Raw genomic sequence first — 17152 nt, 5'->3', positions numbered from 1 at the left:
CGGCGCGCGGATCGAGGGCGGCGGCGGCTAGGGTTTCAGGGGCTGAGCGGCTGCGGCTCGGGCCCTCACGGCTTTAAAGGCTGGCCAGGCCAAGTGTCCTAGTCGGACATGGCCCGGTTAGGTCAGTCCGAGTTTTTTGTAAAATAATTTGATGTGCAGAAAAAGAAAGAAAGAAAAATACTAAACGCACTCCAAAAATCCCGAAATAAAATTTTCCCCACTTCTAAAATCAATCCGGACGAAGTGAACATTTATTTGGGGCCTAAATGCAATTTTGAAAAACACGCATTTTTTTCCTAACTCCAAATAAAACAGCGAAAAACTCCAAAATAAATTCTTATTTGATTTTAATATTAAATCTCTTAATATTCCTTTAATTTGGGAAAGTCATTTTATTCCCTCTCAGTTATTTTTATAATTGGAATTATTGAAGATAAAATAATTAAATCAAATGATCCTATATTCAAAATTTGAGAAAACCCCAAATATGAAAATAACGAAATCCCCAACTCTCTCCGTGGGTCCTTGAGTTGTGTAGGATTTCTAGGATCAACCAAAAAGCAAATAAAATATGATATGCAATGATGATCTAATGTATAACATTCCAAATTGAAAATTTGGGATGTTACAAACCTACCCCCCTTAAGATGAATCTCGCCCTCGAGATTCGGGTTGGCTAGAAAATAGGTGAGGGTGGTTGAGGGAGTCCTGGATTAGGGGGTGTTTGGGTAGCCGGACGATACCTTCAGCCGGACTCCTGGACTATGAAGATACAAGATTGAAGACTTCTTCCCGTGTCCGGATGGGACTTTCCTTGGCGTGGAAGGCAAGCTTGGCGATGCGGATATTCAAGATCTCCTACCATTGTAACCGACTCTATGTAACCCTAACCCTATCCGGTGTCTATATAAACTGGAGGGTTTTAGTCCGTAGGCAATCAACTCAATATACAACAATCATACCATAGGCTAGCTTCTAGGGTTTAGCCTCCTTGATCTCGTGGTAGATCTACTCTTGTACTACCCATATCATCAATATTAATCAAGCAGGACGTAGGGTTTTACCTCCATCAAGAGGGACCGAACTGGGGTAAAACATCGTGTTCCCTGCCTCCTGTTACCATCCGGCCTAGACGCACAGTTCGGGACCCCCTACCCGAGATCCGCCGGTTTTGACAACGACATTGGTGCTTTCATTGAGAGTTCCTCTGTGTCGTCGCCTTTAGGCCCGATGGCTCCTTTGATCATCAACAACGATGCGGTCCAAGGTGAGACTTTTCTCCCCGGACAGATCTTCGTCTTCGGTGGCTTCGCTCTGTGGGCCAATTCGCTCGGCCACCTGGAGCAGATCGAAAGCTATGCCCCTGGCCATCAAGTCAGGCTTGGAAGCTTAAACTACACGGATGACATCCGTGGAGACTTGATCTTCGATGGGTTTGAGCCACATCCAAGCGCGCCGCACTATCTCGAGGGGCATGATCTAGCTCTGCCCCCGGACAGTGTCTTGGAGGCCACACACGCATCGGTTCCAACCCCTAACTCGGAGCCTATTGCGCGAATCGAGGATGAGCGGTTGGACGTCACCTCGGGGGCTGCGATCCCAAAAGCGATCGAGCCGAACGCTAGCCCCGCACTCTGCACGACCCGTGACTCCGAGGATCCGGACTCCTCCCCGGACTCCAAACCTCCCGCGCCCCTGCCAATCGAATCCGATTGGGCGTCGATAATGGAGTTCACCGCCGCAGACATCTTTCAGCATTCGCCTTTTGGCGACATCCTGAATTCTCTTAAGTCCCTCTCTTTATCAGGAGAGCCCTGGCTGGACTACGGTCAGCGAGGGTGGGATACGGACGATGAGGAAATTCAAAGCCCACCCACCACCCACCTTGTAGCCACTGTCGACGATTTAACCAACATGCTTGACTTCGGCTCCGAAGACATCGACGGCATGGACGACGATGTAGGAGACGAACAGGAACCAGCACCTGTAGGGCGCTGGAAGGCCACCTCGTCATATGACATATATATGGTGGATACTCCAAAAGATGGAGATGGCGATGGAACAGTGGGGGATGACGCCCCCAAGAAACAGCCAAAGCGCCGGCGTCAGCGGCGCTGCTCTAAATCCCGCCAAAGCAAAATCAGTGATTCCGGCACGGGAGATAATACTACCTCGGATAGCGCCGAAGAACACCCACCTCAGCAAGATTCGGCACAGGAAGATGGAGAAGCCAGCCCTCATGAGAGAGTGGCAGACCGAGAGGTCGAGGATGATAACCATATGCCTCCCTCCGAAGATGAGGCAAGCCTCGATGATGATGAATTCGTCATACCATCAGACCCCGCCGAACAAGAGCATTTTAAAGGCAGGCTGTTAGCCACGGCAAGCAGCCTCAAGAAAGAGCAGCAACAGCTTAGAGCTGCCCAATATATGCTAGCTGACAGATGGACTGAAGTCCTTGCGGCCGAAGAGTATGAACTCGAATGCCCCTCCAAGAGTTACCCGAAACGCAAGGCGCTACCCCGATCAGAGGAGGAAGCACCTACATCACCAGCGCATGACATGGCAGACCGGCCACCTCGCGGTCGCGACAGAGAGGCCTCTCAGCCCTCCACCCAAGCCATGCCCCGACGTCGCTCAACTAAGGCACGGGAAAATGCGCCAGACCTGCGAGATATACTGCAGGATAAGGCAAGAAAAACAAGATCGATCTACGGATCACGCAGGCGCCCTACGGCATGTGACAATGATCTTCACTCCAGATACAACAAATCCGGCCGGGCCAAACACAATAGACATAGCTCTTCCGAGCTGCGTCGTGATATAGCCCAGTATAGAGGCGCCGCACACCCGCTATGCTTTACGAATGAAGTAATGGATCATAAAATCCCAGAGGGTTTCATACCCGTAAACATCGAATCATACGATGGCACAATAGATCCGGCGGTATGGATCGAGGATTATCTCCTTCACATCCACATGGCACGCGGCGATGATCTACACGCCATCAAATACCTCCCGCTCAAACTTAAAGGACCGGCCCGACATTGGCTTAACAGCTTGCCAGCAGACTCAATCAATTCTTGGGAGGACCTGGAAGCCGCATTCCTCGACAACTTCCAGGGCACTTACGTGCAACCACCGGATGCCGACGACTTAAGCCACATAATTCAGTAGCCAGAGGAATCGGCCAGACAATTCTGGACATGGTTCCTAACAAAGGAAAACTAGATAGTCGACTGTCCGGACGCAGAGGCCCTAGTAGCCTTCAAGCATAACATCCGCAATGAGTGGCTTGCCCGGCACCTGGGACAGGAAAAGCCGAAATCCATGGCAGCCCTCACGGCACTCATGACCCGCTTTTGCGCGGGAGAAGACAGCTGACTAGCTCGCAGTAACAACTTATCAAAGAACCCTGGTAATTCGGATACCAAGGACAAAAGTGGCAGGACACGTTGGAATAAGCAAAAACACCGCGTTAGCAGCGACAGCAATGAAGGCACGGCAGTCAATGCCGGATTCAAAGGCTATAAATCCGGTCAGCGGAAAAAGCCATTCAAAAAGAATACTCAGGGCCCGTCCAGTTTGGACCATACTCGATCGCTTGTGCCAGATACATGGCACCCCCGAAAGGCCAGCCAATCACACTAACAGGGATTGTTGGGAGTTCAAGCAGGCAGGCAAGTTAAGGGCCGAAAACAGAGACAAGGGGCTGCACAGCGACGACGAGGAGGAACCCAAGCCGCCGAACAACAATGGACAGAAGGGCTTTCCCCCACAAGTGCGAATGGTGAACATGATATACGCAACCCACATTCCCAAGCGGGAGCAGAAGCATGCGCTATGGGACGTATACGCGATGGAGCCAGTCGCCCCAAAGTTCAACCCATGGTCCTCCTGCCCGATCACTTTTGATCGAAGGGACCATCCCACTAGCATCCGTCATGGCAGCTTCGCCGCATTGGTTTTCGACCCAATCATCGACGGATTTCATCTCACAAGAGTCCTCATGGATGGCGGCAGTAGCCTAAACCTGGTTTATCAGGATACAGTGCGGAAAATGGGCATAGATCCCTCAAGGATTAAGCCCACAAAAACGACCTTTAAAGGCGTTATACCAGGTGTAGAAGCCAACTGTACAGGCTCAGTAACACTTGACGTGGTCTTCGGATCTCTGGACAATTTCTGAAGCGAAGAATTAATCTTCGATATAGTCCCGTTTCGCAGCGGCTATCACGCCCTGCTCGGACGAACCGCATTTGCAAAGTTCAATGCGGTGCCGCACTACGCATATCTCAAGCTCAATATGCCAGGCCCTCGAGGAGTAATCACGGTCAACGGAAACACCGAATGCTCCCTCCGTACGGAGGAGCGCACGACGGCTCTCGCAACGGAAGTACAAAGTAGCCTTCTCAGGCAATTCTCCAGTCCGGCCATCAAAAAGCCAGAGACGGCCAAGCGCGCCCGGAGTAACCCACAGCAGGACCGCCTGGCACACTCTGAGCAAGCGTAGCAATGCGGCCCCAACCCCAGCTCTCGCGACATAACGAAACCAGTACCTCGTGTACATAACTACGCCCTTGAAATACCATGGGCACAATAACGGCATGCCCAAAATACGGCTTAAAACGTACTAGGGGCTGCCGGATTCCTTTTTTAATTTTTTCTTACTTTCAGGTCTCCATACTTCGGACGACCTGTTCGGCAATTCGACTGCCGCACAAACGATGCAAGCTCCAAGGAGGCAGACAAGCCATGCCGCATTATGGAACTCCCAGGTGGTCTCTGTTACGAGCGGTATATCTGTTTTAAATACAATTCCGCGACCTGCCCCTGGTCAGGACATACTAAATAGTCCAATATCTTTTGCTTACCGCACTATTTGTATCGTTCGGCTTTGATAAATAGCCTCTCTATAAACAATGCTTAGCTTCTTGTCTATTTTTTGCATTATCTTCTTTTCACATTTATGTTTATTAAATGACATGATTGCACCCGTACACCATGGTACGGCAAACACGCCAGGGGCTTCAGTACCCCTCATAATGGTGTGAGAAGTCCGTACACTTACACAAGTGCGGCACCCCGAACTTATAGCACTATATGCATCGGCTCCGAATCATGATTTGGGTCAATAGTTGGGTTTGCCCGGCTCCTATGTTTTGGTGCCTTACATTCCGCTCTATCGGCTAAGGTAGCACTAGGAGAACCACTGCGATTGTCCCCCGGATCAGCTGGGTTAAGCACCTCAGTGGAGAAAGCCAAAACTGACTGTCATGATGTGGTGAGAGACCGGTCACTGTTCGAGAGGTTTTTCGAGTCCCTAAAGGCTTATGCCGCTTCGAGCGAGGAGCTGGCTTTGTCCGGCCAAGGCGTGGATAGCACCCTGAACTCGGTCTTCCGAACTAGGGGCTTCGCCGAAATTTAAAATTAGAGAGTTCTATGGCTAAGTGAGAGTGTTCAAGCATTATAGTCCGATTGCCTGGTTCGTTGTGCTGAGAGCCTCCCTCGAAGGACCCAACTATGGGAAAAAGAGCGCTCAGGTTTATCCCGAACACCCCAGCACTAGTGGCATGGGGGTAGAAGCCGGCGACTGGCCATCTCTCAATTTTTGATAAACGGCCGCATAGAAAGTAATATTTTAAATTCAATAAGCATTCCTTAGTGCATATGAACAAGTTTTCAGCGCACAAGATAAACACGAGCGAGTTCATTCAAAAATCACATCCTTGGTACATTCATCCGCCACAAGGCGGGCACCTGCAAGAACATCCTTGTAGTAGTTCTCGGGCTTGCGATGCTCCTTCCCCGGCGGCGGCCCGTCCCTAACAAGCTTCTCACCGTCCAGCTTACCCCAGTGCACCTTTGCATGGGCAAGGGCCCTACGGGCACCTTCGATGTAGACGGGGCGCTTGATGACCTCGAGCCTTGGACAGGCCTCCACCAGCCGCCGCACCAGCCCGAAGTAGCTCCCAGGCAGGGCCTCTCCGGGCCACAGCCGAACTATGAAGCCCTTCATGGCCAGTTCGGCCACCTTGTGGAGCTCGACCAGCTGTTTCAGCTGGTCTCTCAAGGGCACAGGGTGTCCGGCCTCAGCATACTGAGACCAGAACACCTTCTCCGTCGAGCTGCCCTCTTCAGCTCGGTAGAATGCGGCGGTGTCAGATACGCTGCGGGGAAGATCTGCGAATGCCCCTGGAGAGCTCCGGATTCGGGTAAGTAACAAGTAGTTTACTTTTATATTTTTGCTTTGCATAAAGAATGCCTTACCCGCTGCTATCTTTTTCACCTCCTCCAACTCTTGGAGGGCCTTTTGGGCTTCGGCCTTGGCAGACTTGGCAGTCTCAAGGGCCGCCGCGACCTCGGACGCTTGCGTATTTGACTCAAGCTCCAGACTCTCATGTTTTTTCATGAGAGCCTGAAGCTCTTGCTGCACCTCGCCGACACGGGCCTCAAGTCTCTCTCGCTCGGTGCGCTCCGCGGCCACTTTCTTTTCAGCCTCGGACAGCGCCTGCTTGAGGGTCACCACCTCAGTCGTGGCCCCTACAATAAGCAGTACAATCCTGTTATTTTTTGCAATCACGTCTTTTTATAGGCACCTTTTTCTGTAAGGTATTTCTTACCTTCTTTATCCTCGAGCTGCCGCTTGGCAAGGCCGAGCTCTTGCTCGGTCCGCTCGAGTCCCTGTTTCAGGGCACCCACCTCAGCAGTCAGTGCGGCGGTGGCTAGCAGCGAAGCCTGCACACGCATATTGACTCTTTGTTGTTAGACTCCTGCGAAATTTAATAGATCCTCTATTCGGCTTTTCTTCCCGAACGCCAAACAGAGCATCAGGGGCTACTGTCTATGCGGTTATATTCTTACATATTTTTTACTTACCTCAAAGCCTGTTAGAAGGCTAGCGCAAGCTTCACTCAGTCCTCTCTTGGCGGACCGAACCTTTTGGATCACCGTACTCATAATAGTACGGTGCTCCTCGTCGATAGAGGCGCCGTCAAGCACCTCCAGCAGATTGTCCGGCACCTCCGGTTGGAAGGAGGCCGCCGGCTCAGAAGGCTTGCTCCTCTTGGAAGGAGTTCGCCTGCCGCGGTCCGGAACTGTTGAAGATTTCGGCGCGGTGTCCGGCACAAAGCCGGACTTGGAGCCCTGGGGGGTCTTGTCCCCTTTACTCCTGGAGTCCGGGAGGTCGCCTTGCGGCTCCTCCAGGACCACCTCCTCCTGCCTTGGAGCTCGTTGCGACGCCACTTCAGCGTCATCCGCAGTGCGGGGGGAGACAGCGGGTGGAACTGAGTTCACGTCCGATGAATCCAGGGAACCGCTCGACGACTCGTTGAGTTCGGCCCGGGGCGGGCTGCATAATTATGTTCGACATTAGGGAAGGGTGTGCAACAAAGCAACGTCATGAGTTACTCTGATATCCGAATATTTACGATTTCGCCGGACACTTGGCCCTATCTGGCCACTCCTCTTCGTCCTCTTCGGCGTCGGGGGAGTAGTTCGACGGAGGGGTCTTCCTCTTCCTGGACCCTTCGGCCTCCCCCGTTGGGGCGGCCTTCCTTTTCTTTCCTCCCCCCGCTGGAGGGGGAGAGTGTTCTTCTTCCTCCTCCTCGTTCACACGGGAGGAGAGCGTCTCGGACTCGTCGGATGACGAGTCCGACACCACCACATTACGGGTACTCCTTCGAGTCCCCGTGGCCTTCTTCTTCTTGGCCTTCTTCTCCGGCACCACATAAGGCGCCGGAACCAGCAACTTCACTAGGAGAGCAGGGGCTGGGTCTTCGGGCAGGGGAGCCGGACAGTTAATCGATCCGGACTGCGCCTGCCAAGCCTGTCAAAGGTGAGGGAGTTTAGATCCCACATAGAGTCAAACTATGAAGAAACTTAACATCTTGTAAAAGGTGAAAATAGCTTACCTCGCTGGCGTGACGCCGCGAGCTATATCCACGGTCCTCGGAAGCGGATGTGGGAGCCTCGGCGCCTTTGGTTAGCACCTTCCAGACGTCTTCATACGTCGTGTCAAAGAGCCGGTTAAGGGTTTGGTGCTGCGCCGGGTTGAACTCCCAAAGATCAAAGCCCCGTTGTTGACACGGGAGGATCCAGCGGACGAGCATAACCTGGACTACATTGACAAGCTAGATCGGCTTGCTCACCAGGGACTGGATGCATGTCTGCAATCCGGTCACCTCTTTTTCATTGCCACACGACAGGCCCGTCTCTTTCCAGGACATAAGCCGCGTGGGGGGTCCGGATCGGAACTCGAGGGCTGTGATCCATTTCGGATCGTGCGGCTCGGTGATGTAAAACCACCATGATTGCCACCCCTTCAGAGTCTCCACGAAGGAGCCCTTGAGCCATAGGACGTTGGCCATCTTGCCCGCCATGGCGCCTCCGCACTCCGCCTGGCTGCCGCGCACCACCTTGGCTTGACGTTGAAGGTCTTGAGCCAGAGGCCAAAATGGGGGCGGATGCGGAGGAAAGCCTCGCACACGATGATAAACGCCGAGATGTTGAGGACGAAGTTCGGGGCCAGATCGTGGAAATCCAGGCCATAGTAGAACATGAGCCCCCGGACAAATGGGTGGAGTGGGAAACCCAGTCCGCGGAGGAAGTGCGGAAGGAATACTACCCTCTCATGGGGCCTTGGGGTGGGGAGAAGCTGCCCTTCCTCGGGAAGCCGGTGCGCGATGTCCTTGGACAAGTATTCGGCCTTCCTTAGCTTTTTGACATGGCCCTCCGTGACGGAGGAGACCATCCACTTGCCTCCCGCTCCGGACATTGCTGGAGGAGGTTGAGGTAGGAAGCGCAGGCTTGGGCGCTGAAGCTCGGGTGCGAAGGAGATGGATAGGCAAAGGAGGAAGAAGGCGTAGGTAAAAAGGTGGATCCTTGTCCCCTTATATGGGCAGATGCGGTTGTGCGTCCCCACCTGCCTAGTAAAACTCGCTTGCCTCCCAAGCGCCGTGATAAGTGGCGCGGTTGGGTTCGCACCTCCGTATTGATGAGAATCCCATAAAAGGGGGTACACGATCTCTGCTTTGACAAGACGTGCCAAGGAAACCGCCTCGCAAAACATGCTGAGGTGGAAAAGTGAAAACGATTCGAGCGAAGGACTTGGTTGTAGTGTGATGGTGCACTGCGGAATACGTCAGCAGATTTGATTTGTGTTAATATTATTCTCTCTATGGCAATATGTGGAGGCTTATTTTGCAGAGCCAGACACTACTCTTGGTGTTTACAATCTTCTATGAAGGACTTGGAGGAGGAACCCGCCTTGCAATGCCGAAGACAATTTGCGCCGGACTCGTCGTCATTGAAGCCTGGTTCAGGAACTACTGAGGGAGTCCTGGATTAGGGGGTGTTCGGGTAGCCGGATGATACCTTCAGCCGGACTCCTGGACTATGAAGATACAAGATTGAAGACTTCTTCCCGTGTCCGGATGGGACTTTCCTTGGCGTGGAAGGCAAGCTTGGCGATGCGGATATTCAAGATCTCCTACCATTGTAACCGACTCTATGTAACCCTAACCCTATTCGGTGTCTATATAAATCGGAGGGTTGTAGTCCGTAGGCAATCAACTCCATATACAACAATCATACCATAGGCTAGCTTCTAGGGTTTAGCCTCCTTGATCTCGTGGTAGATCTACACTTGTACTACCCATATCATCAATATTAATCAAGCAGGATGTAGGGTTTTACCTCCATCAAGAGGGCCTGAACCTGGGTAAAACATTGTGTTCCCTACCTCCTGTTACCATCCTGCCTAGACGCACAGTTTGGGACCCCCTACCCGAGATCCGCCAGTTTTGACACCGACAGTGGTCCTTCAACAGATCTTCCTCTTGTCCCAGGTGGCTTCATCCTCGGTGTGGTGGCTCCACTGAACTTTACAAAACCTGATAACCTTGGTGCGGGTGACTCGGCTGGCATATTCGAGAATCTTGACTGGTTTCTCCACGTAGGTCAAATCACTATCCAACTGAATTGCTTCCAGCGGCACTGTATCTCTTAGCGGTATATCAGCCATCTTTGCGTGGCACTTTTTCAACTAGGAAACGTGGAACACATCATGAACTCCTGACAATCCTTCGGGCAACTCCAACTTGTAAGCAACTTCTCCCATATGCTCCAAAACTTTGTATGGTCCCACAAAACGTGGTGCTAACTTTCCGTTAACTCCAAAGCGCATAACTCCTCGAAGTGGAGATACACGAAGATAAACTCTATCTCTGGCTTCGTAAACTATCTCCTTGCGTTTAGAATCTGCATAGCTCTTCTGCCTGGACTGGGCTACCTTGAGCCTATCACGAATCAACTTCACTTTCTGTTCAGACTCCTTAATCAAATATGGTCCAAACAACTGACGGTCTCCAACTTCATCCCATGACAATGGTGTTCTGCACGTTCTTCCATACAAGGCTGCAAAAGGGGCCATCTTCAAACTAGATTGGTAACTATTGTTGTAAGAGAACTCCGCATATGGCAAATTTTCATCCCAATTAGATCCATAATATAGAGCACAAGCTCTCAGCATATCCTCCAAAATCTGATTGACTCTCTTGGTCTGTCCATCGGTCTGCAGATGAAAAGCTATACTAAACTCTAGTCTAGTACCCAAAGTTTTGTGTAACTGATTCCAGAACTTTGAGGTAAACTGGGTTCCTCTATCTGATACAATGCTCCTAGGAACTCCATGCAGACATACGATCCTGGTCATGTATATCTTTGCCAACTTAGCACTGGTGTAACTAGTCTTCATTGGGATGAAATGAGCTACCTTCGTCAAGCGATCGATTACAACCCATATCGAGTCATAGCCTGAGCGGGTCCTAGGTAATCCCGTGATAAAATCCATGCCTATCTTATCCCACTTCCATTCGGGTATCGGCAATGGCTGTAGCAATCCTGCTGGCTTCTGATGCTCTGCCTTTACTCTCTGACATACATCACAAACGGCTACATACTCTCCAAAATCCTTCTTCATTCTGGTCCACCAGAAAGTGTCTTTCAAATCCAAATACATCTTGGTATTTCCTGGGTGAATCGAGTACGGCGAATCATGGGACTCTTGCAAAATTAACTTCCCGATCTCCGGGTCATTGGGTACATAAACGCGGTCCTCAAACCATAAGGTATCGTGTTCATCCTCACGAAATCCTTTAACTTTTCCCTTGCTCATCTTCCCCTTAATAGAGGCAATCTCCTTGTCGGTCTTATGAGCTTGTCTGATCTTATCCATAAGGGTAGACTGTATCTCCAATGTTGCTACATAGCCTTTCGGAACTATCTCCAAACATAGCTCACGAAGATCCTTGACTAACTCCTTTGGTAAATCTTCGGTCATTAGTGTGTTGACATGGCTCTTGCGGCTCAACGCATCGGCTACAATGTTAGCCTTTTCGGGATGATAATGTAATCTCATATCATAATCCTTGATGAGCTCCAACCATCTTCTTTGCCTGAGATTCAACTCCTTCTGCATGAAGATGTACTTCAAACTATTGTGATCCGTGTACACCTCACAATGGTTTCCAATGAGAAAATGTCTCCATGTCTTCAATGCGTGCACTACGGCTACTAACTCCAAATCATGTGTAGCATAATTGAACTCATGGGGCTTAAGCTGTCATGAAGCATATGAAACAAATCTTCCCTCCTGCATAAGAACTGCTCCAATTCCTCGACGTGAAGCATCGCAATACACCTCATAATCCTTGCGCTGATCTGGTAGAATCAACACTGGTGAGGTTACCAAATGTTTCTTCAACTCCTAGAAACTGGCCTCACATTCCTCGGTCCAATTGAACTTGGTATGGTTCTTCAACAACTCCATCATAGGTTTTGCAATCTTCGAGAAATTTTCAATGTATCTCCGGTGTATCCTGCGAGTTCAAGAAAACTCCGGATCTCTCCCACTGTTGTTGGGGCTTCCCAATTTGTCACAGTGACAACTTTGGTGGGATCTACTACTATTCCTTCTCCGGATATAACATGTCCGAGGAATCCAACTTCCTCCAACCAAAACTCACATTTGCTGAACTTGGCGTATAGCTGATGTTCTCTGAGCTTACCAAGTACCAAACGCTAATGTTCTTTATGTTCTTCTTCATTCTTCGAGTAAACCAGAATATCATCAATGAATACTACGACGAACTTATCGAAAAACTACATAAACACTTTGTTCATCATGTTCATAAAATAAGCAGGTGCGTTAGTCAGACCAAGTGACATAACGGTATACTCATATTGCCCGTACCTCATAGTAAAAGTTGTCTTAGGTATGTCCTGCTCTCGAATCTTCAACTGGTGGTATCCTGATCGCAAATCAATCTTGGAAAATACCTTTGCTCCTTGCAATTGGTCAAACAAATCATTGATCATCGGAAGTGGGTAATTATTCTTGATCGTCACTTCATTCAATACTCAATAATCAACAACCATCCTTAATGATCCATCCTTCTTTTCCACTAGAAGTACTGGTGATCCCCAAGGTGACGAACTTGTGCGAATATATCCCTTATCCAGTAACTCCTTAATCTGCTTATTAATCTCCTCCAAATCCTTTACGGGCATTCTATACGGTCTCTTAGATATTGGTACTGTGCCTGGCAAAAGCTCAATCAAAAAGTCAATGTCCCTATCCGGTGGCATGCCTGGCAACTATTCTGGAAATACATCCGGAAAATCCTTTACCACTGGTACTTCCTCTTGTACAACTCCTGTTAAGGAATTTACTTGAGTCCTATTCGGCACATGCCGTGATACATACTTGATCCTTCTTCCTTCTGGGGTGGTAAGCAAAATCGACTTACTGGAGCAATCGATGTTTCCTCCGTACATCGACAGCCAATCCATACCTAGAATCACCTCCAAACCTTGCGATTACAGAATGATTAAATCTGAGGGGAAGACATGCCTACCTATACTCACTGGCACTTGAAAACATCCTTTGCTGGCCATATACTCCGCTCCTGGTGAGCTTACTAACATCGGTGTTCTAAGAACCTTGGTGGGCAGTTTATACTTATCCACGAATCCCCTTGATATGTATTAATGCGATGCACCAGTATCGAAAAGAATGATTGCAGTAAATGACTTAACCAAAAACTTACCTATTACTGCATCTGGCTGGGCTTCAACCTCCTCCATGTTAATGTGGTTCACCTGTCCCCTGTTGAAAGGGTTCGGCTTCTTCCCAGAGCTTCCATTGCCATTTCCATTCTGGGCTTCACGACATTCATTGGCATAATGTTCAGTCTTCTGACACTTATAGCAAGTGACTTGGCTTAGGTCTCTCTAGGATGGGGTTGATGGGTTGGTACGGTTCTGACCATTGCTTCCCCCATTCCCATTACCGTTCTTGGGGCCATTATGATTATGCGAACTCCCTCCTCCATGGGTATGCTGAAAATTTCCTCCTGATTTCGGGGTAAAACGTGGCTTCTACTGAGCTCCTGAATTGTACTTCCCTTGTCCATACTTCCTCTTGCGGTTCTCAATCTGTTGCTGCTTCCCTTCAATCATAAGAGTACGATCTACCAACTCCTGGTAGTTGTTGAAAGTTGCTACCATCAACTGCATGCTCAACTCATCATTCAGTCCTTCCAGAAACTTCTCCTGCTTAGCTGCATCCGTAGCAACGTCATCTGAGGCATAACGTGCTAACTTACTAAAGTCATCCACGTATTGGACAACTGTCCGTCCTCCTTGGCGCAAGTTGTGAAACTCACGCTTCTTCATGGCCATAGCTCCTGCTGAAACATGGGCAGTACGGAAAGCCTGCTGAAATTGGTCCCATGTCACCGTGGCTATAGGGTAGGTGACAGTGTAATTTTCCCACCATGATGTTGCTGGTCCATCCAACTGATGTGCGGCAAAGCGCACCTTCTCAGCATCAGTACATCCTGTAGTGGTTAACTCCCTTCCAATCTTGCGGAGCCAATCATATGCTACTATAGGCTCGGTGCTACTGGAGAACACCGGCGGATTCATTCTAAGGAAACGGGTTAAGTGATCAACAGGTGGTGGTGGGTTGTTGTTGTTGTTGTTGTTGTTCCCCTGATTCCGATTCTGGACTAGCAGCTGCATCAACGCATTCTGCTACTGCATCAACTGAGTGAGCTCTGGTGGAAAGGCAAATCCATTCTCACGTCTCGGAGGCATCTGATGGGTTTAGAGTGGACAAATTAGAATAGAATGAGGTCTAATGAGAAAACACTACCCATATGCACATGAGACAAACACAAACATTTCACTCAATCAATCAAGGGCATACAATCGATCTAGAACTATCGCGAAAGTGCTCGGACTACTCTATTTACATGGTGGAATACTACTACTGATTTGGTGGTCTACTAGAAATATTCCTCGGTTGCAGACTCCATGATATCTGCTCCAGCTTAATCTTCATAGTCATCATCGCTCAGGTCAGAGTCGGTGTCATTGATGATGATGTAGTCTTCCGGGCGAATCTCCTTGGGTTCTTCGTCTTCTTCTACTGGTGTAGGGTCTCCCATGAATATTCCGATCTTCTTAATCAGGTCGTCATTATTCTCCACTAGTACGACGATTTCCTCCTCATAATCTTCACGTGTAGCCTTGAGTTCTTCCTCCAGCTCTGTGATTCTTGTCATCGCCTTCTTCAGATCTATCATGTCTGCGCGCATCTGATTCTCCTGACGTCGAATGTGCTGGTTTAACTCTTGGATAAAAGCTGCGATTGATCTATCCTTCTTGGTGCTAATCATTTCCCAGTGTTCATCTCGGCGCCCACAAATCTGGTAGATAGTATCCTTGAGATCATTGCGGTAAACTTCTCCAATACGTCCCATGGCGATGTGAGCTGCCATACTCTTTCCTAAACTCCAGTTTGGTGCATCGAAGGAAAACTCCATGGGTTTAGTGACTGGCGTGAATGTTCTTCCTGGAACTTGAACTTGAATCATCTAGCGCTCCTCCTCGGGTAAAGTGGCGTTGTAGGTCCCGGTGAAGCTTGGTACTCTGATGTTCAGGTACTTCGTGACTTCCTTCAGGTGGCGTCCAAAGGGTGTATCTTCATCCAGTTGCGTGAACTTGTTCCTGGCATCCGCCATCCTAAAAGAGTAGAAAAGATGAGGAGTCAGAAATGGGAAGAGTGAGTAGTGTTCTAGGGCTTTAGCTTAGTGGTCGTGTCCTACAGTCAGCGTGTGCTCTGATACCATCTTGTAGCGACCAGACCTCAAACGGTCCGATCTCTGTGCTTCAGTACCATCCCTGGATTAGTAATGCTAACACGCATAGTACTTGAAGGATTTATAACAGAGTAGCACTCACACACTTATTACAACGAGTGTCTCGATAGAGAAATTATTACAAATAATATGGGTTAAGGCCATCTAATAATGATAACAGCGGAAGGCTTGGAAGATAAGTGAGTCCATTAACTCCAACGGCATCACTGAGTATAGAACCACGACCTAAAGGCACCTTACTCGTCGTTTGAAAAGTCTGCAACATGAACGTTGCAGCCCGAGAACGGGTCAGCACATGGAATATGCTGGCAATGTAACACATAGAGGGTAATGAACAGAAATATGTTATACTACATGCATATATGGCTGGTGGAAATCTCTATGGTTATAGTTTTGCGTAAAGCCAGTTTTTCCCTGGTGCAAAGAAATAAATTTTATTTAACTATCATGGTGGTTGTTAAACATTGAGAGTGTAGACACCCTCTCAATCCCAATTAAACATCATCATTAAAACCCAATTAAATTAATTAAAGTAACATGATGAGATTCACATGATAATCCAAGTAACAGATACTCAAGACGTCCATAAACGGGGACACGGCTAATCATGATTAGTTTATACACAATGCAGAGGTTTGCGCACTTTTCCCCACAAGACTCGATCTCCTCCATTGGAATTCTCGCACTACATGGTGTTTGAGAAACGGATGACCGAGACATAGTCTTTCAGAAGCGCTAGCACCTTACGGTCGGGTAGACCGTTACACCTACTTTCCCCTACATCTGCTAGTCTACCACTGTAAGAGTTCGCACGACTTAATCAACTATGCTAGAGCCCATAGTAGCTTGTGGCTGCACACGGAAGTTTCTAGCATGAATAATCGCATGATCCCTTTGAGCCTGGGTGGCGGTCCATAAAGAAAAACAGGCAATCGCTGGAATACCCAGGTGCCTCAATCCACCCAGATGTGTATTAAAGTTGCCACCTTAAATAAACCGTTAGTTAACAATCTCACATCTGTCATGGATACGCTCACCCAATCCACGTCTACTAGCATAGCATGGCAATATAAGCAAACGGAGAAGTAACTCCCAAGGGTTTGATAATAAAACAGGTAATAGGTACTACCTCATCTACATCCCAAAACCCACAATTTAATTAGATCATAATCATGCAATGTGTGAGGATTGATCTAATGCAATAAAACTAGGTAGTAAGAGGTATGATCAAAGTGTTACTGGCCTTGTTGATGATCCGTGAAACCTAGAGACTTCAAGTAGCAAGCGGCGCACTCCGGGTACTCTAACACAAAAAAACAAACCAGCATACAATAAGTACTCATCTAATGCATAGGTAAAACTCAAATAAGAGATCTAACTAGAAAGTTCAACTTAAGAACTCCAGTTTGCAAAAAGAAGTAATTCGAATGAAACAACGAAAGTCAAACGACAAAAGAAACAGGCTTAATTTACTACTCTGGACCTAAGTCAAATTTTACAGAAGCAAAAACTTGTTTGAGTTGGTCAAACGGAAAGAGGGTTTCAAGACGAAACTCTAGGCACTTGAATCGCCTGACTCCGATAAATGAGCGAAAAGTTAAACTAAAACGAAAATCGGATCAGAAATCGCGATCAGAAATAATCACGGAAAATCCGAGAAAAAGAAAAACGACAAACAGGCTAACGAACGAACGTTCCCTGTCTGCGGTAAACGATGAATACCGTTTGTAAAAATGAACGAAAAAGCGGTCGTTCGCTAAATAACTAAACCAAAGAAAAAAATAAACTGAACCGGAATCTAAAAACGGATCTAGGTTTTCAAAAAAAACCGATCGGTTTTCTTTGCGAAAACCGAGGCAACGGCGGCTACCTCGGGCGGCTCCGGCGAGACGATGGCGGCGGCGGCGCGGCTCCGGTGCGGCGGC

This window comes from Triticum aestivum, chromosome 5A (assembly GCF_018294505.1).
Source record: "Triticum aestivum cultivar Chinese Spring chromosome 5A, IWGSC CS RefSeq v2.1, whole genome shotgun sequence".
NCBI classification, from domain to species: Eukaryota; Viridiplantae; Streptophyta; class Magnoliopsida; order Poales; family Poaceae; genus Triticum; species Triticum aestivum.
The sequence above is the reverse complement of the archived record's forward strand: the minus strand, read 5'-3'. Positions refer to the sequence as shown.